Source organism: Cyanistes caeruleus, chromosome 10 (assembly GCF_971803275.1).
Source record: "Cyanistes caeruleus chromosome 10, bCyaCae1.hap1.1, whole genome shotgun sequence".
NCBI classification, from domain to species: Eukaryota; Metazoa; Chordata; class Aves; order Passeriformes; family Paridae; genus Cyanistes; species Cyanistes caeruleus.
This window is the reverse complement of record NC_141710.1, coordinates 25,168,768-25,189,948: the sequence shown is the minus strand read 5'-3', so window position 1 is coordinate 25,189,948 and position 21,181 is coordinate 25,168,768. Positions and strand designations below refer to the sequence as shown.

At 50.9% G+C, this 21,181-nt stretch overlaps 2 long non-coding RNA genes across 5 annotated transcripts; both read right to left on the bottom strand.

Annotated features, from left to right (window-relative positions):
- Positions 1 to 9,676: 9,676 nt before the first annotated feature.
- LOC147651396 (uncharacterized) lies at positions 9,677 to 11,723 on the bottom strand. Its single transcript, XR_015274413.1, has 2 exons — positions 11,670 to 11,723; positions 9,677 to 10,391 (listed from the first exon to the last, which is right to left on the bottom strand). It is a non-coding gene; the product is annotated as an uncharacterized LOC147651396 (long non-coding RNA).
- Positions 11,724 to 13,197: 1,474 nt separating this feature from the next.
- Positions 13,198 to 20,852, bottom strand: LOC147651395 (uncharacterized). Of its 4 annotated transcripts, XR_015274427.1 has the most exons (7): positions 20,622 to 20,852; positions 19,714 to 19,840; positions 19,368 to 19,512; positions 19,183 to 19,236; positions 18,969 to 19,079; positions 15,547 to 17,272; positions 13,198 to 15,311 (listed from the first exon to the last, which is right to left on the bottom strand). It is a non-coding gene; the product is annotated as an uncharacterized LOC147651395 (long non-coding RNA). The 4 variants fall into 4 exon arrangements; XR_015274429.1 differs by lacking the exon at positions 20,622 to 20,852 and having other exon boundaries at positions 19,183 to 19,512; positions 19,714 to 19,846; XR_015274428.1 differs by lacking the exon at positions 20,622 to 20,852 and having other exon boundaries at positions 19,183 to 19,846.
- Positions 20,853 to 21,181: the final 329 nt, after the last annotated feature.

Here is a 21,181-nt window from a genome sequence, read left to right as displayed (position 1 = left end):
ATCTTCCTCCTGCCTCCAGCTCGGCAACATTTCAGCTCCCACCCTTGGGCCTAGAAGCCCACCCCAAAGTCAATGTCCCAGCCCCACAGTGAATTCAGGAGCAGCCCTACAGTGGCTATCAAAGACGCAGGCAAAACCCTGGCACTGCCAGCATTTCAGCTCCCATGTTACGGTCCCATTATTTTGGCCCTACCCATCTTGTTCTATTTCCCATCACAGGACCCAGCACCAACATCCATATCACAGGCCTACAGTGATTCCAGCACACAGATTCTACAGTGGCTATGTCATTGTCAGTCCCTATCCCAGTCCCACAGTGATTTCAGCTCCAGCCCTGGAGAGCCCTTCCCAACCCCAGTGATTTCAGCTCTTGGCCCACAAGCTTTATTTCACTGCATGCTCTCTTCTTCCAGCTCCAGATGCGTGTTTCTTCAATGCTGCTGGCTGAAACTTCTCCAGGTACAAGGCGCAGGATGTTCCTCCTGTCTCCAGCTCGGCAACATTTCAGCTCCCACCCTAGGGCCTAGAAGCCCACCTCACAGTCAATGTCCCCGCCCCACTGTGAATTCAGCACCAGCGCTACAGTGGCTATCAAAGACGCAGGCAAAATCCCTAACCTGTTTCAGCTCCCATGTTACGGTCCCATTATTTTGGCCCTACCCATCTTGTTCTATTTCCAGTCACAGGACCCAGCCCCAACATCCATATCACAGGCCTACAGTGATTCCTGCACACAGATCCTACAGTGGCAACCCCATTATCAGTCCCTATCGCAGCATACAGTGATTTCAGCACCAGCCTTGGAGAGCCCTTCCCTGCCCCAGTGATTTCAGCTCTTGGCCCACAAGCTTTATTTCACAGCAAGCTCTCTTCTTCCAGCTCCTGATGCGTGTTTCTTCATCGCCGCTAGTTGAATCTTCCCCAGGTTCAAGGAGCAGGATGTTCCTCCTGTCTCCAGCTCGGCAACATTTCAGCTCCCACCCTAGGGCCTAGAAGCCCACCCCACAGTCAATATCCCAGCCCCACAGTGATTTCAGCGCCAGCCCTACCGTGGCTATCACAGACACAGGCAAAATACCAGAACTGCCAGAGATTGAGGTCCCCTGTTACATACCCATTTTTTTGCCCCTACCCATCTTGTTCTATTTCCAGTCAAAGGACCCAGCCCCAACATCCATATCACAGGCCTACAGTGATTCCAGCATACAGATCCTACAGTGACAATCCCATTATCGGTCCCTAAACCAGCTCCAGCCCTGGAGTGCCATTCCCAGCCCCAGTGATTTCAGCTCTTGCCCCACAAGCTTTATTTCACTCCAAGCTCTCTTCTTGCTGCTCCAGATGTGTGTTTCTCCAACGCTGCTGCCTGCAACTTCCCCAGGATCAAGGAGCAGGATGTTCCTCCTGTCTCCAGCTCGGGAACATTTCAGCTCCCACCCTAGGGCCTAGAAGCCCAGCCCAAAGTCTATGTCCCAGCCCCACAGTGAATTCAGCAGCAGCCCTACAGTGGCTATCAAAGACGCAGGCAAAACCCTGGCACTGCCAGCATCTCAGCTCCCATGTTAGGGTCCCATTATTTTGGCCCTACCCATCTTGTTCTATTTCCAGTCACAGGACCCAGCCCCAACATCCATATCACAGGCCTACAGTGATTCCAGCACACAGATCCTACAGTGGCAATCCCATTAGCAGTCCCTATCCCAGCCCCACAGTGATTTCAGCAGCAGCCCTACAGTGGCTATCAAAGACGCAGGCAAAACCCTGGCACTGCCAGCATCTCAGCTCCCATGTTACGGTCCCATTATTTTGGCCCTACCCATCTTGTTCTATTTCCAGTCACAGGACCCAGCCCCAACATCCATATCACAGGCCTACAGTGATTCCAGCACACAGATCCTACAGTGGCAATCCCATTAGCAGTCCCTATCCCAGCCCCACAGTGATTTCAGCTCTAGCCCTGGAGAGCCCTTCCCAGCCCCAGTGATTTCAGCTCTTGGCCCACAAGCTTTATTTCACTGCATGCTCTCTTCTTCCAGCTCCAGATGCGTGTTTCTTCAATGCTGCTGGCAGAAACTTCTCCAGGTACAAGGCGCAGGATCTTCCTCCTGCCTCCAGCTCGGCAACATTTCAGCTCCCACCCTAGGGCCTAGAAGCCCACCCCAAAGTCAATGTCCCAGCCCCACAGTGAATTCAGCAGCAGCCCTACAGTGGCTATCAAAGACGCAGGCAAAACCCTGGCACTGCCAGCATCTCAGCTCCCATGTTACGGTCGCATTATTTTGGCCCTACCCATCTTGTTCTATTTTCAGTCACAGGACCCAGCCCCAACATCCATATCACAGGCCTACAGTGATTCCAGCACACAGATCCTACAGTGGCAATCCCATTAGCAGTCCCTATCCCAGCTCCACAGTGATTTCAGCACCAGTCCTACAGTGGCTATCAAAGACGCAGGCAAAATCCTGGTACTGCCAGCATTTCACGTCCCATGTTACAGTCCCATTATTTTGCCCCTACCCATCTTGTTCTATTTCCAATCACAGGACCCAGCCCCAACATCCATATCACAGGCCTACAGTGATTCCAGCACACAGATCCTACAGTGGCTATGTCATTGTCAGTCCCTATCCCAGCCCCACAGTGATTTCAGCTCTAGCCCTGGAGAGCCCTTTCCCAGCCCCAGTGATTTCAGCTCTTGGCCCACAAGCTTTATTTCACTGCATGCTCTCTTCTTCCTGCTCCAGATGCGTGTTTCTTCAATGCTGCTGGCTGAAACTTCTCCAGGTACAAGGCGCAGGATCTTCCTCCTGTCTCCAACTCGGCAACATTTCAGCTCCCACCCTAGGGCCTAGAAGCCCACCCCACACTCAATGTCCCCGCCCCACAGTGAATTCAGCACCAGCGCTACAGTGGCTATCAAAGACGCAGGCAAAATCCCTAACCCGTTTCAGCTCCCCTGGTACAGTCCCATTATTTTGCCCCTACCCATCTTGTTCTATTTCCAATCACAGGACCCAGCACCAACACCCGTATCACAGGCCTACAGTGATTCCAGCACACAGATCCTACAGTGGCAATCCCATTAGCAGTCCCTATCCCAGCCCCACAGTGAATTCAGCACCAGCGCTACAGTGGGTATCAAAGACGCAGACAAAATCCCTAACCCGAACCCATTTCGGCTCCCGTGTTACAGTCCCATTATTTTGCCCCTACCCATCTTGTTCTATTTCCAATTACAGGACGCAGCACCAACACCCGTATCACAGACCTACAGTGATTCCAGCACACAGATCCTACAGTGGCAATCCCATTAGCAGTCCCTATCCCAGCCCCACAGTGAATTCAGCACCAGCCCTACAGTGGCTATCAAAGACGCAGGCAAAATCCCTAACCCGGACGCATTTCAGCTCCCGTGTTACAGTCCCATTATTTTGGCCCTACCCATCTTGTTCTATTTCCAGTCACAGGACCCAGCCCCAACATCCATATCACAGGCCTACAGTGATTCTAGCACACAGATCCTACAGTGGCTATGTCATTGTCAGTCCCTATCCCAGCCCCACAGTGATTTCAGCTCTAGCCCTGGAGAGCCCTTCCCAACCCCAGTGATTTCAGCTCTTGGCCCACAAGCTTTATTTCACTGCATGCTCTCTTCTTCCAGCTCCAGATGCGTGTTTCTTCAATGCTGCTGGCAGAAACTTCTCCAGGTACAAGGCGCAGGATCTTCTTCCTGTATCCAGCTCGGCAACATTTCAGCTCCCACCCTAGGGCCTAGAAGCCCACCCCAAAGTCAATGTCCCAGCCCCACAGTGAATTCAGGAGCAGCCCTACAGTGGCTATCAAAGATGCAGGCAAAACCCTGGCACTGCCAGCATCTCATCTCCCATGTTAGGGTCCCATTATTTTGGCCCTACCCATCTTGTTCTATTTCCAGTCACAGGACCCAGCCCCAAATCCATATCACAGGCCTACAGTGATTCCAGCACACAGATCCTACAGTGGCAATCCCATTAGCAGTCCCTATCCCAGCCCCACAGTGAATTCAGCACCAGCCCCACAGTGGCTATCAAAGACGCAGACAAAATCCCTAACCCGAACCCATTTCAGCTCCCGTGTTACAGTCCCATTATTTTGGCCCTACCCATCTTGTTCTATATCCAATCACAGGACCCAGCCGCAACATCCATATCACAGGCCTACAGTGATTCCTGCACACAGATCCTACAGTGGCAATCCCATTAGCAGTCCCTATCCCAGCCCACAGTGATTTCAGCTCTAGCCCTGGAGAGCCCTTTCCCAGCCCCAGTGATTTCAGCTCTTGGCCCACAAGCTTTATTTCACTGCAAGCTCTTCTTCCAGCTCCAGATGCGTGTTTCTTCAATGCTGCTGGCAGAAACTTCTCCAGGTACAAGGCGCAGGATCTTCCTCCTGCCTCCAGCTCGGCAACATTTCAGCTCCCACCCTTGGGCCTAGAAGCCCACCCCAAAGTCAATGTCCCAGCCCCACAGTGAATTCAGGAGCAGCCCTACAGTGGCTATCAAAGACGCAGGCAAAACCCTGGCACTGCCAGCATTTCAGCTCCCATGTTACGGTCCCATTATTTTGGCCCTACCCATCTTGTTCTATTTCCCATCACAGGACCCAGCACCAACATCCATATCACAGGCCTACAGTGATTCCAGCACACAGATTCTACAGTAGCTATGTCATTGTCAGTCCCTATCCCAGTCCCACAGTGATTTCAGCTCCAGCCCTGGAGAGCCCTTCCCAACCCCAGTGATTTCAGCTCTTGGCCCACAAGCTTTATTTCACTGCATGCTCTCTTCTTCCAGCTCCAGATGCGTATTTCTTCAATGCTGCTGGCAGAAACTTCTCCAGGTACAAGGCGCAGGATGTTCCTCCTGTCTCCAGCTCGGCAACATTTCAGCTCCCACCCTAGGGCCTAGAAGCCCACCCCACAGTCAATGTCCCCGCCCCACTGTGAATTCAGCACCAGCGCTACAGTGGCTATCAAAGACGCAGGCAAAATCCCTAACCTGTTTCAGCTCCCATGTTACGGTCCCATTATTTTGGCCCTACCCATCTTGTTCTATTTCCAGTCACAGGACCCAGCCCCAACATCCATATCACAGGCCTACAGTGATTCCTGCACACAGATCCTACAGTGGCAACCCCATTATCAGTCCCTATCGCAGCATACAGTGATTTCAGCACCAGCCTTGGAGAGCCCTTCCCTGCCCCAGTGATTTCAGCTCTTGGCCCACAAGCTTTATTTCACAGCAAGCTCTCTTCTTCCAGCTCCTGATGCGTGTTTCTTCATCGCCGCTAGTTGAATCTTCCCCAGGTTCAAGGAGCAGGATGTTCCTCCTGTCTCCAGCTCGGCAACATTTCAGCTCCCACCCTAGGGCCTAGAAGCCCACCCCACAGTCAATATCCCAGCCCCACAGTGATTTCAGCGCCAGCCCTACCGTGGCTATCACAGACACAGGCAAAATACCAGAACTGCCAGAGATTGAGGTCCCCTGTTACATACCCATTTTTTTGCCCCTACCCATCTTGTTCTATTTCCAGTCAAAGGACCCAGCCCCAACATCCATATCACAGGCCTACAGTGATTCCAGCATACAGATCCTACAGTGACAATCCCATTATCGGTCCCTAAACCAGCTCCAGCCCTGGAGTGCCATTCCCAGCCCCAGTGATTTCAGCTCTTGCCCCACAAGCTTTATTTCACTCCAAGCTCTCTTCTTGCTGCTCCAGATGTGTGTTTCTCCAACGCTGCTGCCTGCAACTTCCCCAGGATCAAGGAGCAGGATGTTCCTCCTGTCTCCAGCTCGGGAACATTTCAGCTCCCACCCTAGGGCCTAGAAGCCCAGCCCAAAGTCTATGTCCCAGCCCCACAGTGAATTCAGCAGCAGCCCTACAGTGGCTATCAAAGACGCAGGCAAAACCCTGGCACTGCCAGCATCTCAGCTCCCATGTTACGGTCCCATTATTTTGCCCCTACCCATCTTGTTCTATTTCCAGTCACAGGACCCAGCTCCAACGTCCATATCACAGGCCTACAGTGATTCCAGCACACAGATCCTACAGTGGCTATGACATTGTCAGTCCCTATCCCAGCCCCACAGTGTTTTCAGCTCTAGCCCTGGAGAGCCCTTCCCAACCCCAGTGATTTCAGCTCTTGGCCCACAAGCTTTATTTCACTGCATGCTCTCTTCTTCCAGCTCCAGATGCGTGTTTCTTCAATGCTGCTGGCAGAAACTTCTCCAGGTACAAGGCGCAGGATCTTCTTCCTGTCTCCAGCTCGGCAACATTTCAGCTCCCACCCTAGGGCCTAGAAGCCCACCCCAAAGTCAATGTCCCAGCCCCACAGTGAATTCAGCAGCAGCCCTACCGTGGCTATCACAGACACAGGCAAAACCCTGGCACTGCCAGCATCTCAGCTCCCATGTTAGGGTCCCATTATTTTGGCCCTACCCATCTTGTTCTATTTCCAGTCACAGGACCCAGCCCCAACATCCATATCACAGGCCTACAGTGATTCCAGCACACAGATCCTACAGTGGCAATCCCATTAGCAGTCCCTATCCCAGCCCCACAGTGATTTCAGCAGCAGCCCTACAGTGGCTATCAAAGACGCAGGCAAAACCCTGGCACTGCCAGCATCTCAGCTCCCATGTTAGGGTCCCATTATTTTGGCCCTACCCATCTTGTTCTATTTCCAGTCACAGGACCCAGCCCCAACATCCATATCACAGGCCTACAGTGATTCCAGCACACAGATCCTACAGTGGCAATCCCATTAGCAGTCCCTATCCCAGCCCCACAGTGATTTCAGCTCTAGCCCTGGAGAGCCCTTCCCAGCCCCAGTGATTTCAGCTCTTGGCCCACAAGCTTTATTTCACTGCATGCTCTCTTCTTCCAGCTCCAGATGCGTGTTTCTTCAATGCTGCTGGCAGAAACTTCTCCAGGTACAAGGCGCAGGATCTTCCTCCTGCCTCCAGCTCGGCAACATTTCAGCTCCCACCCTAGGGCCTAGAAGCCCACCCCAAAGTCAATGTCCCAGCCCCACAGTGAATTCAGCAGCAGCCCTACAGTGGCTATCAAAGACGCAGGCAAAACCCTGGCACTGCCAGCATCTCAGCTCCCATGTTACGGTCGCATTATTTTGGCCCTACCCATCTTGTTCTATTTTCAGTCACAGGACCCAGCCCCAACATCCATATCACAGGCCTACAGTGATTCCAGCACACAGATCCTACAGTGGCAATCCCATTAGCAGTCCCTATCCCAGCTCCACAGTGATTTCAGCACCAGTCCTACAGTGGCTATCAAAGACGCAGGCAAAATCCTGGTACTGCCAGCATTTCACGTCCCATGTTACAGTCCCATTATTTTGCCCCTACCCATCTTGTTCTATTTCCAATCACAGGACCCAGCCCCAACATCCATATCACAGGCCTACAGTGATTCCAGCACACAGATCCTACAGTGGCTATGTCATTGTCAGTCCCTATCCCAGCCCCACAGTGATTTCAGCTCTAGCCCTGGAGAGCCCTTTCCCAGCCCCAGTGATTTCAGCTCTTGGCCCACAAGCTTTATTTCACTGCATGCTCTCTTCTTCCTGCTCCAGATGCGTGTTTCTTCAATGCTGCTGGCTGAAACTTCTCCAGGTACAAGGCGCAGGATCTTCCTCCTGTCTCCAACTCGGCAACATTTCAGCTCCCACCCTAGGGCCTAGAAGCCCACCCCACACTCAATGTCCCCGCCCCACTGTGAATTCAGCACCAGCGCTACAGTGGCTATCAAAGACGCAGGCAAAATCCCTAACCCGTTTCAGCTCCCCTGGTACAGTCCCATTATTTTGCCCCTACCCATCTTGTTCTATTTCCAATCACAGGACCCAGCACCAACACCCGTATCACAGGCCTACAGTGATTCCAGCACACAGATCCTACAGTGGCAATCCCATTAGCAGTCCCTATCCCAGCCCCACAGTGAATTCAGCACCAGCACTACAGTGGGTATCAAAGACGCAGACAAAATCCCTAACCCGAACCCATTTCGGCTCCCGTGTTACAGTCCCATTATTTTGCCCCTACCCATCTTGTTCTATTTCCAATTACAGGACGCAGCACCAACACCCGTATCACAGACCTACAGTGATTCCAGCACACAGATCCTACAGTGGCAATCCCATTAGCAGTCCCTATCCCAGCCCCACAGTGAATTCAGCACCAGCCCTACAGTGGCTATCAAAGACGCAGGCAAAATCCCTAACCCGGACGCATTTCAGCTCCCGTGTTACAGTCCCATTATTTTGGCCCTACCCATCTTGTTCTATTTCCAGTCACAGGACCCAGCCCCAACATCCATATCACAGGCCTACAGTGATTCTAGCACACAGATCCTACAGTAGCTATGTCATTGTCAGTCCCTATCCCAGCCCCACAGTGATTTCAGCTCTAGCCCTGGAGAGCCCTTCCCAACCCCAGTGATTTCAGCTCTTGGCCCACAAGCTTTATTTCACTGCATGCTCTCTTCTTCCAGCTCCAGATGCGTGTTTCTTCAATGCTGCTGGCAGAAACTTCTCCAGGTACAAGGCGCAGGATCTTCTTCCTGTATCCAGCTCGGCAACATTTCAGCTCCCACCCTAGGGCCTAGAAGCCCACCCCAAAGTCAATGTCCCAGCCCCACAGTGAATTCAGGAGCAGCCCTACAGTGGCTATCAAAGATGCAGGCAAAACCCTGGCACTGCCAGCATCTCATCTCCCATGTTAGGGTCCCATTATTTTGGCCCTACCCATCTTGTTCTATTTCCAGTCACAGGACCCAGCCCCAAATCCATATCACAGGCCTACAGTGATTCCAGCACACAGATCCTACAGTGGCAATCCCATTAGCAGTCCCTATCCCAGCCCCACAGTGAATTCAGCACCAGCCCCACAGTGGCTATCAAAGACGCAGACAAAATCCCTAACCCGAACCCATTTCAGCTCCCGTGTTACAGTCCCATTATTCTGGCCCTACCCATCTTGTTCTATATCCAATCACAGGACCCAGCCGCAACATCCATATCACAGGCCTACAGTGATTCCTGCACACAGATCCTACAGTGGCAATCCCATTAGCAGTCCCTATCCCAGCCCCACAGTGATTTCAGCTCTAGCCCTGGAGAGCCCTTTCTCCAGCCCCAGTGATTTCAGCTCTTGGCCCACAAGCTTTATTTCACTGCAAGCTCTTCTTCCAGCTCCAGATGCGTGTTTCTTCAATGCTGCTGGCTGAAACTTCTCCAGGTACAAGGCGCAGGATGTTCCTCCTGTCTCCAGCTCGGCAACATTTCAGCTCCCACCCCAGGGCCTAGAAGCCCACCCCACAGTCAATGTCCCCGCCCCACTGTGAATTCAGCACCAGCGATACAGTGGCTATCAAAGACGCAGGCAAAATCCCTAACCCGTTTCAGCTCCCCTGGTACAGTCCCATTATTTTGGCCCTACCCATCTTGTTCTATTTCCAATCACAGGACCCAGCCCCAACATCCATATCACAGGCCTACAGTGATTCCAGCACACAGATCCTACAGTGGCTATGACATTGTCAGTCCCTATCCCAGCCCCACAGTGATTTCAGCTCTTACCCTGGAGAGCCCTTTCCCAGCCCCAGTGATTTCAGCTCTTGGCCCACAAGCTTTATTTCACTGCAAGCTCTCTTCTTCCAGCTCCACATCTGCTTCTTTTTCACCCCCTCTCTGCTAGGTGAAGCTGCTCCAGGTTGAGACAAAGGGTCTTTGTTCTTGGTTCCAGCTCTGAGGTTTCACCTCTAGGCTGAGAGATGCCACTCCAACCCCATAGTAATCGTTACTGTATTTACAGCCTGCCCCGTTGTGTACCATTCTATGCTTGCTTCCCACATGTACAGTCACTATGCCCTCAGAACAGTGTTTGCAGCAGTCCCCATCCCAGCCCCAGTGATTTCAGCTTCGGTCCCACAAGCTTTATTTGACTGCCAGCTCTTGTGCTGCACTTCTGCCTCCTCATCTTCCCAGCATTGCCACATCATGCTGCTTTCTGGCTCTCCAGGCAGGATCTCTGTTTTAGCTCTAGCTCTGTGGTTTGAGCTTAGCTCTTGAACCCACAATCCAGCCCCAACCTGACCATCCTTACTGGAGGAACAGCTCTCAAGGCCCTATCCCAGCCCTTACACTGATTTCAGCTCCAGCCATGCAGTTCGCATCCCAGCTCCATATTCCTTATCCCAGCCCCACAACAGTTTTACCCTAAACCCTACCATGTTTCTGTCTGCTCCAGCTCTGCTTCCTCAGCTCCTGCTCTTCAGCTTCCCACTACTGGTGGCTGAAAGCTGCTCCTGCTTCTCACTGCAACCCAGGGCTGTTGATAAGGCCACAAGTCAGTTATTATTGTCACTTCAATGTCTCTAGATATTGTCCTACCCACCCTAATGGGAGCCCAACTTTGGGGACACTTGAAGCCTCTAGCCCAACAGGTACCTTCCCCCTCCCCCTGGGTCTCAGCCCAGCACTTGCCCAAAGGCCCCCCCTCACCCCCCCAGGCATTACCAGGGGCTGGGAATAGCCATTGGGCCCCTGCTCCCCCATCCCAAAAGGTGCCCTTGGGCTGGTTCTCAGGCCCTGGAGCCCTCCCAGCCCCCAGACTCTCAGACTCTCCTTGGTACCAGCAGAGAGGGGCTGCTAATCCCCCAGGCACCTCCTGCAGGCCCTGAGCTGCAGCTCCATCCCCTTCCCCCATGGCATTTATCCAGCTCCAGCCTCAGTATTTCCATTGCCCCACATTGGTCTAGGCCTGACTCCAGTGCCAAGGTCTTTATTCTACACCCTGGGGCTTTATGTCTCCACTGGTCCCACAACGGGTGTTTCAGCCCCAGCCCCACAATCTCTACTGAATTAACATCAGCTATCCAGTAAAAAAGCCCCTAAAGTAATTAAATCTAATAATTAATTAATAGTTAATTAACGTTTAATTAATAAGAAATAATAATTGACTAATAATTACTCAATATTTAATTAATTAATAACTAACATATATTTAATATTTAATTATTAATCAATAAATAATAAATATTAGCTAACTAATAAATAATAAATGTTTAATTAATTATTGATAGATAATATTTAATATTTAATAGTCTTAAATAATAATTAGTAAATAATACTTATAAATAATGAATATTTAATTAAATAATGATTAACAAATAGTATTTAATAGTAGATAATATTTAATCATTATTTATTAATACTTAAACTAATACATACAAGGATAACAATATATCTTGTTAAAAGTAATTATAATTAATAATAATTTTTTTATTTTAATAGAACGAGCAAAGCTAAGCAATGTAATAAAGAAAACCGTTATTATTTTAAATAAAGTCAAACTAAAATAATAAAAACCAAAAAATCCCAGCTTTATTTCCGATATTTTAAACATTATCTTCAATCCAGAAACTACAAAACAGCTCCTCTCTGTTCCTTAGAAGCAGTAGCCCGTCTCCCTGTGCCACTCCAGACCCCGCACCCGCCTCCGGCCGCCCGAAAAGCCCAAGACGTGGCAGAAAGAATTGGCCACGACCGGCCCCACCGGCTCCCAGATGCTGGCCGCAGCAGACGCGGGCATGGCGCCCGACCTCACCGGCGCAGGGCTTCCGTCCTGGCGCACCGGCGCTCCCTGGATCGCGCCCGCGCAGCTCCCGCCGCCGCCGCCGCCGCACCGCCGCCGCCGCCGCACCGCCGCCGCCGCCGCACCGCCGCCGCCGCCGCACCGCCGCACCGCCGCCGCCGCCGCACCGCCGCCGCCGCCGCACCGCCGCCGCCGCCGCACCGCCGCCGCCGCCGCCGCCGCCTCTCTGCCGCTTGCCGCCGCGCCGCCGAACTAACGCCCGCACCTCTCCAGCTCACGCTATTTATAGCCCACGGCCGGCCAGCCCAGCCAATCACAGCCCGAGGCAGCGCCGGGCCCGCCAATCCCAGCCCGCCCGTTCCCGCCGCGCTCGCCTCCGCGACCCCCCGCTGTCCCCTCAGGCTCCGCTCCCGCGATCCCCCCCGCTCCCCCCCCTTCTCCCCGTTTCTTTGGGCGAAATTACGGCCGGGACCTGAACGGGGAGCCCCCGCCCACCCTTCCCGGGACCCAGCAGCACCTCTCGGGGCTGCGGCAGCTCGGCTCCGCCGGCTCCCAAAGCGACAGCGGCCGGAGCGGCACCCCAGCAAAACGGGGGAGCGGGACCGGGCCGCGACTGAGCGGGCTGAGCTTGGCGGGACCGCGCCTGGATTCAAAGGGTGGCTGTGATTGGCCAGCGCGGAGCAAGGCGGGCCGGGATTGGCGGAAGCTTTGAGGCTGCGGCCCATGGGAGCGCGAGGCGCTCAGTTGGGCGGAGCCAGGGGTGCTCGCAGGGTCCGCGGACGCCCTGGGCCCCGCTCGCCAGACTCCCGTCCCCTTCTTCGGCCCTCGCTATTGCCCAGGTCCCGCCTAAAAGGCCCCCGCAGAGCCTCTACCGGAGCGCCCCAGCGGCACTCGGGGCAGGGGGCGGGGAGGGGCGTAGCCGCCAGCTCGCCCGGGTGTGGTGCCAGCTCGCAAAGCTGAGATGGCAGTGCGGAGCAGGGAGCGGCGGTGGGGAGGGCGTGCACAGCTCGCTGCGGGCTCTGAGCGCCTCTTCCCTCGCAGCGGTTCCTCTTCTGCGAGGACTTGGACTGCCCGATTAGGTGCTGGCCGAGGTAAACACCTTAGCAAAATACCTAAGTGCCCGCCCCTCGCCTGCTGCGGGTCTGCTGCTCACCGTCCTTCTCCCCGCAGTCCGTCTGTGAAGCTGAAACTGATCTGCCACCCGCCACTGCTGCTATTCTTAGCCGCCGGCCTGCACGGCCGCCGCTCCTTTTAGCGCAGTGTCCCTGCTCCCGGCCGTGTCACTTTACACACTTAACGCTATTTCACCCCTCCCTGCTATTTACGGACACCGCCCCGCTCACTCCCTCCCCAGGCTCGGCAGCCGCGGAACTGCCGTAGCTCCCGCTGCCGCCTCCCCCCCGTCACCCAGCGGAGCGGGGCAGGGCCCCGGTCGGGGCACAGCGGCAGTACCGCTCTGTGCCCACAAGAGCTCAACATAACATAACTCACTCAAAGGCAGCTCACACAAGAAGGGAAAGAGGAAAGAATAAAACGTCTGCGGAGCTCAAAAAGCAGAAACTTTGTATCCGTGTGCACTAACATCCACGATTTTTTACATTTCCATTTTTTCTTTACATTTGACTTCATCCCCAACAGTTGTCTAAGAAATAATGTTATTAAATCTTTGTTTCTCTTGGTACACCGTGAGAACTTGGTGTTGCTCTGTATGTGTGGCTTTGGCCACGCTTGTGGACATGTAAAGTCAGTACTTGGAGTCTTCTGGACACATCATGGGCAAAGTGTGTCGGAGGGCCCCAGTGGATAAATTGCTGTTCTGTACATCTGTAGTGGTGCTGAGTTTTCCTTTGGTTAAGGAGACCTTAACCACGTTCACTGTGGGGAAAGCTGATGGACTCCTGACTGCAGGGCTGGGGTGATGGTGCTGCCTTCTGCATGCCTTTCCTTTGTGGACACAAACCAGTGGAAAAGCAAGGCCCTGAAGAAACCAGGATCCTCCTGAGAGGGCCACTCTGTTCCAGCAGCAGTGCTGAACACACTCCCCCTCCTCTCCCAGTCCTGGCCAGCGATACAGCATGCAGGGGGAGCTGCCTGGGGAAAATAGAATCTTGGCCCTGCTCCACCAGGTACCAACCTCTTCTTCTGCTAGACAATGTGCCTTCACACAAAAGACGAGTCCCCAAAGGATAGGCCTTGCAGGCTCTTGCCTTGGAGTGGGAGCAGCTCCACCCTGCTTTTTTTCTGCTGACTGTGTGAGTGTGCTGCCTCTCCCTGATGAATTAATCTTGATCTGTGGTGTCATAAAATACGCTCTTCTGATTTTATTATATTCATCTAAGGTTGTATTTCTTCTTAACTTTAGATTTCTCGTTAACATGAGATGAAAGCGGAAATATCTGCTCTGTGTTTTCAAGATGCAGACGGTCCCTGTACAGCTCAGTTTGGGTGTGTGGTTTGCCTCATCTTCTCACAAAAAGATGTTGAAAGGGCAGGAATAGTGAATGAGTTATAATAAGCAAACTACTCCCTGCTGTGAGAGTAAATTAAAAACTTGCAGTATCTTTGTCTAAATTGCAAACTAACCAGCGAATCTTTTACTTTGGAGACTTGAATTAAGGGCTTTATTCCTCCTGTTATTTAAAATCTGATGATGATTCTGATTTCTCTGCTTTTTCATGTCTGTGAGGGACCAATAAGGCTACAGAGTCACAGACTGAGAAGTAGCTGTAATGATTTAAATGACCTAAACCTAAGGAGAGAGTACTGAAGTGTTCAAAAGAGAACCCAAACCTTTCCAGCTGATGAGCTCTGAGGAAATATTAGCTGATCATTCCATTGTGGCTCATTTATTTAAATCAGATCCTGGTGTCTTCTGTAGTGTGGCCAGCACTTGTCAGCAGCCATTTAGTGTGATATATTGGTGGCAAACTTCTTGTCAGGATGTTGGTTGACAGCAGCAGTAAAAACTGTTGAACGCAGCAAAGAGATTTAAAAATGCTCAAGTGTTTTTTGTAATGCTTGTCAGGTACCTTTCTGTGGCTGTGTCACACCTAATGGGCTGTAAAGATGTCACTATAAATCAGTGCTGAAAATGGGACTGGGTACTAAATGCAGGGGTATAAGGAAGGGCAGAGAGAAGAGATCCTTGGAAGGCATTTTGGAAAACTGCTGTGAGGCCAGAAGGCCTTCGGTTCATCCCCAGTGATGCCACGGTTGGGTTAGTCCTGCCCAGCAGCGACAATCCAAGTGTTACATGGACAGTTTTTCTCCCAGCTTCTCTGCCCCAGGAGGCCCACTCCCAACAGGAGGAGATGAAAAGAAGCCTGGACTTCTTTTTGAGAAGGAAATTTTAGGAGGCTCTGTGCCAGCTAAATCCCTGGCTCAGCTGAGGGTTCACGGGGCAGCCTGACTTGGATCAGAACCAGCCAAAACCAAGTCCTCATGCCTAAATATGTCCTGCTTCCTGTAGTTTTTCCCTGCCTTGCTCTTTCTGCTGCACATTTCCTCCCTGTTGTTCATTTTCCAGGGACAAGAATTAGTTCCTTCAGCCAGGCAGACTTGGCCTCTGGCAGCATCCAGTACATCCACACCAGTGAGGAGGAAAAGCACACGGATGCCTTCACCTTTTCTGATGAAAAGAAAAGGTCTGATGTCCTGAAAAGTGAAAAAGAAAAAAGAAAAGTGAAAAAGAAAAGAAAAAAGAAAAAGATGAAAAGAAAAGTGTCTGATGGGACAAACGAGGTCAGTCCCAGCCTGACTTTTGCCTGAGTGGGCAGATGTGGCTGTTCCTCCTTCACCTGCTGTGGGATTTCCCACATCCCTCAGGTCAGGAAGGCAGCAAGGCCTGTGCAGGGAACAGGAACAGGGAACACCTGCCCTGTGGGCTCACCAAGAGCTGAGTGCCTGGTTTTCAGCTGCTTGCCAACTGTTCCTGGAGCTCAGCTTTGATTCAGTGCACTGACAGCGTACTGACGACATCCAGCCCCTGGAGAAATGCCTTTTTCCTGTTTTCTGAAAGAGAAGAAGTCTAGCTGCACATAGAGGGAGAGGGGAAAAACTGAGTGAGAGAGGGAGGGAAAGTGGATGTCCATAAATATCACAGAAAGAGGGAGAATTAATGAGTGGGGAGGGATAAAGAAGTGATCTGGGCTTAGCAGCTCAGACAAGGCTGAAATGAAGAGACCCAAACTGGGGATCGCTGTGCTCTTGCGGTGAAGTCACACTCTTGGAAGGCTGAATTCGGCAAAGGAAGCTTTTCTTCCTGTCCCAGGTGAGCCAGACATTTGACATCACCATAAACCCCGTAGATGACTCCTTGCCCATCGTGCAAATCTTTGGGATGACAGTTCAGGAAGGGGTGAGAAAAACCATCATGGAGTTTGAGCTCAAAGCGACAGATGCTGACACAGAGGTAAGGCAGGACCACCCCCAGCCTCCTTGCTCCCCTCTTGTGCTGCACACCTGGGCTTGTGTTTAAAGACTTAACGCTGAATTTACGCTCAGCATGGATGGAAATGGCACTTCCTCTTCTTCCTGGGTCTGGCCAGAGGCTGAGCTGTCTAACATTGGCTCTATCTCACTGCTGTTTCCCCTGCAGCAAGAGATCTGGCTGCCTGACCCAAAATCCTGCCCCAAAGGTTTTTGCCCTGGCAGAAGTAGCAAGGGACACACTGCCCGGAATGGCTGCAGGACTGGGGGCTGCTCTAGTGTTCGTGGAGCAGGCACAGGGGTGGGTGGGAGCTGTCTCAGACCAGCTGAAGCAGGAATTCGGTGGGATGTGCCTTGTTTTATAGGGAGACACCTACAAAACAAAATCCCTTGAGAGAGGGACAAGGACAGGGCGGGGCTCAGGGAGAACCAAACCAGGAATGTTCTGTGCTAACCCTTGTGTTGGGAACACCAACACAGGGGAGCTGCCTGGCCAGAATCCCTGTCCAGCTCTCCTGAGCTGGAAGGGCAGTGTCCTGAGGTTGTGTCCCCAGCTTTGCCCCTCCATGTCCGGGCACAGGTGGAGTCCCTGATGTTTGGGGCGGTGCAGCCGCCCCGGCACGGGCTGATGGAGCGCAGCGGCCGCGGGCAGCGTCCTCTGCAGGCCACCACCTTCACCATGGATGACATCACATCTACCAGAAGCGCGGCAGCTACAGGCACCGCGGCGGCAGCGCGCTCAGGGACCGCTTCACCCTCACCGTCTCCGACGGCACCAGCCCCCTCTTCGTGGTGCAGGAGGGAGGGAAGAAGGTCAGGGAGGAGAAGGGATGGGAGGGGGCCTTGGGAGCTCACAGGGAGCTGCCTCCTCTCAGGGCAGGGGGGACTGAGATGCTGACTGAATGTTCTCAGTCACATCTTTGCTTCTTCCCCTCCCTGCAAACTCTGCCCTTGGTGCCAGCAGAGCCGAAGGGAGCTGAGCTGGTGACGTGGTGGCTGAGGCTCTGACTCGCACAGTAAGCCCCGTGTCTCTGAACTGTTGCCAGGTGTGGCCCACATCATGTTTAAGGTGGAGATCATGTCCAACGAAGACCGGGAGTGGCACGAGTCCTTTTCTCTGGTGCTGGGCCCAGATGATCCTGTGGAAGCAGGACCTAGGGACCTGCTGATTCAAGGCTGAAGTGAACCTTTAAGAAATGAGAAACAGGTTGAGTATGGAATTATCAGAGCGCAGCACAACTCGCTGCCTGTTGGGGAGGGTGAAACAGGGAAACCTTATGAATGTGATTGTTTGGCAGATCATTCTGAAAAAAGAAGGCTAGAATCGAAGTAGAAATGAAAGCCTGCTTTGAGTCATAAGATACAGAGTACTGGTTACTATATGACCAGAGAACAATAGCCTAGCCAGCTAAAGGAGAATCCCTGCTGATAAAACAATGCCCTTCTGCTGACAGAAAGCCCAAAGGCCAAGAAGCAAGGGAAGAACTTGTAAAGCTTGTAGAGCCTCAAATGCAACACTGTATGTAAAATCTTTAGTGGGTGTATCTCACAGTGATTGGATACTGGGAATTAGAATATTCACTATAGAAAAAGATACATTGGATTGTGACAAGAACTTTGCTCTCTTAGCTTTTCACTCTTAAACCTCTCTCTCTTAACCCCTCTCTTACCTCTTAACCTCTCTCGTACCTCTTGGCTCTTCTCTCTTACCCCTTTACTCCTCTCTCAGCTCCCCTCTTCCCCTCTCTTACTCTTACCCTCTTGGTTTTTCCCCTCTTACCCCTTTCTTGTCTCCCCCCTCTCCTAAGCCTCCCTGGTTCCCCCCACTCTCCGTCTGTTGCTCTTACTCCCTCGCTCCCCTTTTCCAACCTCTCCTCCCCTGCTCTCCCTGCTCTCTCCCCTCCCCTGGACCATGTGGACGCCGAGGCTGGTGGTGGACAAAGGTCCCCCCTCTCTTTACCCTTATAATAAATTGCTTATACCTGAACAGCTTGACCCTAGAGAAGTCTCTCACCGCAAGCGAGCATTTTACACAGCAATATCTAAGCAATGATTTCTAAACATTTATCCAAGCTTAAACAGCTTAGTCCTAATTATCACCACCTTTATAACCAGCGCTCGCCTGCCCCTGCAATACACAGGCACAGGGAGGGCGCTGCAGTTATTTACACAACAGAACAAGTAACATACCAAATTAAACACCCAGCACTATACCTCACTTTTGGAAACAAAACCTGGGCAGACACTTTAGTGTGCAAAACCCCTGTAAGAATAAAACCTGCTTTAAATATCTTAGGCATCAAGCCACAGACACGCCTATGAAATTCAGTGCAGCAGTGACAAAAAAAGGAATTATTTCCTTAACCTGTGAATAATCACCTCTAAGATTCTGTGATGCAGTTGCCACTGCACACAGCCACAAGCCGCCTTTTTATTAACAGGCAAAAGAACAAAGACAATCCCAATTTCTCCCTTCTTGTCTGCAAAGAAACAGAGAAGGGAGAGATGCTTCTCAGAGGAGCATGGTAAAAAGACACATGGTGTAGAATATGGAACAGCTGGTGGTTCAGCATCTCTTCCACTGCAAGATCTAGGGGATATCTGATGCTACCTTGGAGGCAGGAGTCACAAAAACTGCCGGAGAGGGAAGAGAAAGGAGCTCAACGCTATCTGCTCTTAGGTTTTAGCACTGTGACCTTTACCTTAACTTACAGTTATGTGTTTCTGACAGTGTAAATCCCTTTTGTTTTGATTTTAAGAGTACAAGAATTCAGTGATGAAGTAACAGTGGCATACAGCCTTTAATTTCCCCTGGTCCTCTCACCCAGCAATGAGGTCTCACAACAACAATACAACAATAAATAGTTATAGAAGGTAACTCACTGTGCTGAAGAGTTCTTCGGAAGGATGGGAGCCACAATTGAGGCAGATCCTTGGACAGACAAGCCAGAGGTGTTAAGGCCTCGTGTTTCCTCCTTACCCCAGAACCAGCCTCTAAAGGGGAACACAAAGTTCACAGGCTTGTATTTGGAACTAACGCCATATAAAGAACAAAACATCCTAAAAAAGCTACATATCATACAAATAAACCAGCTACCTTCTTTATGCCGCTTTTCTGTGGAGCCACAACTTCATGGAAGTAGATCTTGTTCTATCAATACAATGTTTTATTATTGATGGGCTTGTTGAAATCAGAGGGAACTCCAAGCACCCAGATATTCACAGCAGGCAAACATCTCTCTGAATACAACTGAAAAGGCCAGAAGAGCTGCTCCATGTTACCTCTGATAGCCACGTTTGTCTCTAGAGTACATCAGATGATCAATGCACGGCCTTGAAGCTATTTTTTTTCCCCCTGTGTTCCTCCTTTCCATCCTTCTGCGTAGCCTTGTAGCAGATAAATCTGTTCAATAAAGGGCCCAGCTGACTGTGAGCAGAAGGCAAAGCAGAGGATTTGTCAGCATGAAAACCCACACTGCAAAGATGAACGAGCATCAGGGGCAGTTAAAAATCTGCTAGAAATTAGTGCTAATGTCACACTACCCTCTCTTCCCTGTTTTCCATATCCAAAAGGAAAGGAAGTTGTGTGTGAGCCAGAAAAGCTAAAAGGGTCGGGCAATGTGCTCACCTGCCATCCCACACAGCTCGGTGTGACTTAATGCACCAAACACAAGGGAATCGTTTCCAGCTGGGCAATAGACACCACGAAGCACACAGGTTTTCAGTGCTGTCAGCAGCTGCAAGGGGAGGATTGCCTCCGAGAAACAAACCAAAACAATGAAAATAAAAAAAAAAAACCAGATTAGCATCTATTTCCATCACACATGTTTAAATTTATATACTATATTCATTTATATATGACATGCAATATATAAAGTATCAAAATATATTATTTTAACATGTATACGTATGTTATTATATATTAAATATATTATATACATTTTAATTATATATATTCATTATAAATATAATACATATATTAAAATCAATATATATAATATATATATTAAATACAAATCTCTTTGTATATATTGGCATTACTTATATAGCTTTACTTTTCTGGTTGCACATATGTCTATATCTTTATATATTTAATATACATTTCTATGTTTTTTATTTTTGTTGTATTTATTTAAAAGCCCCGAAGCTAACCTAATAAAAACCAAACAGTCCCTTTATATTAAACGGTATTTAAAAATATTTTAATACATATTTGTTATCATATTTATATACCTTGTTGATATACATAACATATCCTAAAATATATCATATTACCATCTATATATACAGAAATCATATTATAGATTATAAATCAATATATATGTATATATTTCTATTACTTATTTTTACGCCTACATATATATATGTCTATATATATATATTTCTCTATACCTTTATATATTCAGTCTTTAAATATTTTATTTATTTTTATTTTTTTTATTTATTTAAAAGCCCTGCCTCTAACTAAAGAAAAACCAAGCATCCCCTTTATCTTCAATATTTTTTAATATCTATTTTGATCATCTTTATACTTACAGGTATATACTCGGTTGATAACCTGCCCCCGCCCCGCCCGCCGCTCTCACCGTTCCGGCACACAGAGCAGCCGCCTCCTCGGGCTGCTTCGGTCCCAGGGCCGGGGAGCGACCGTTCGGTCCCGATGCCATTGGGGTTTCCGCCATTTCCCCGGGCCGTGGGGGAGAGAACGGAGCGAGAGGAGCGGCAGCAACGTACAGGTCGTCGCGAGTGCCAGAAGCCCCAGAACGCGGCCGCGGCAAGGACCCCGGCAGAGAGAGGCGTCTTCACCGCTGCCTGTCGGCGCCCGACCGGCTCGTGCCCGGCCCCGGCGCCGCCAAGCACACAGCCCGTGTCCGCATGGCCGGAAAAGCCACGGAAAATTGCGCCGGAGCGGCATCGGTGCCAGGGTGTTTGTCAGGCAGTCGAGCGCACGCACCCACCGCCTGGGGTCCTTCCATTTTCCCGCCTTTTTGGCCACCATCCTTGGAAGGTCAAGCTGGCCATGACTGGGGAGCCATCTTGTGCGTGGCGTGACATCACTTCCGCCCTTCCTCGCTGCCATCTTTGTTGTGGCTGAA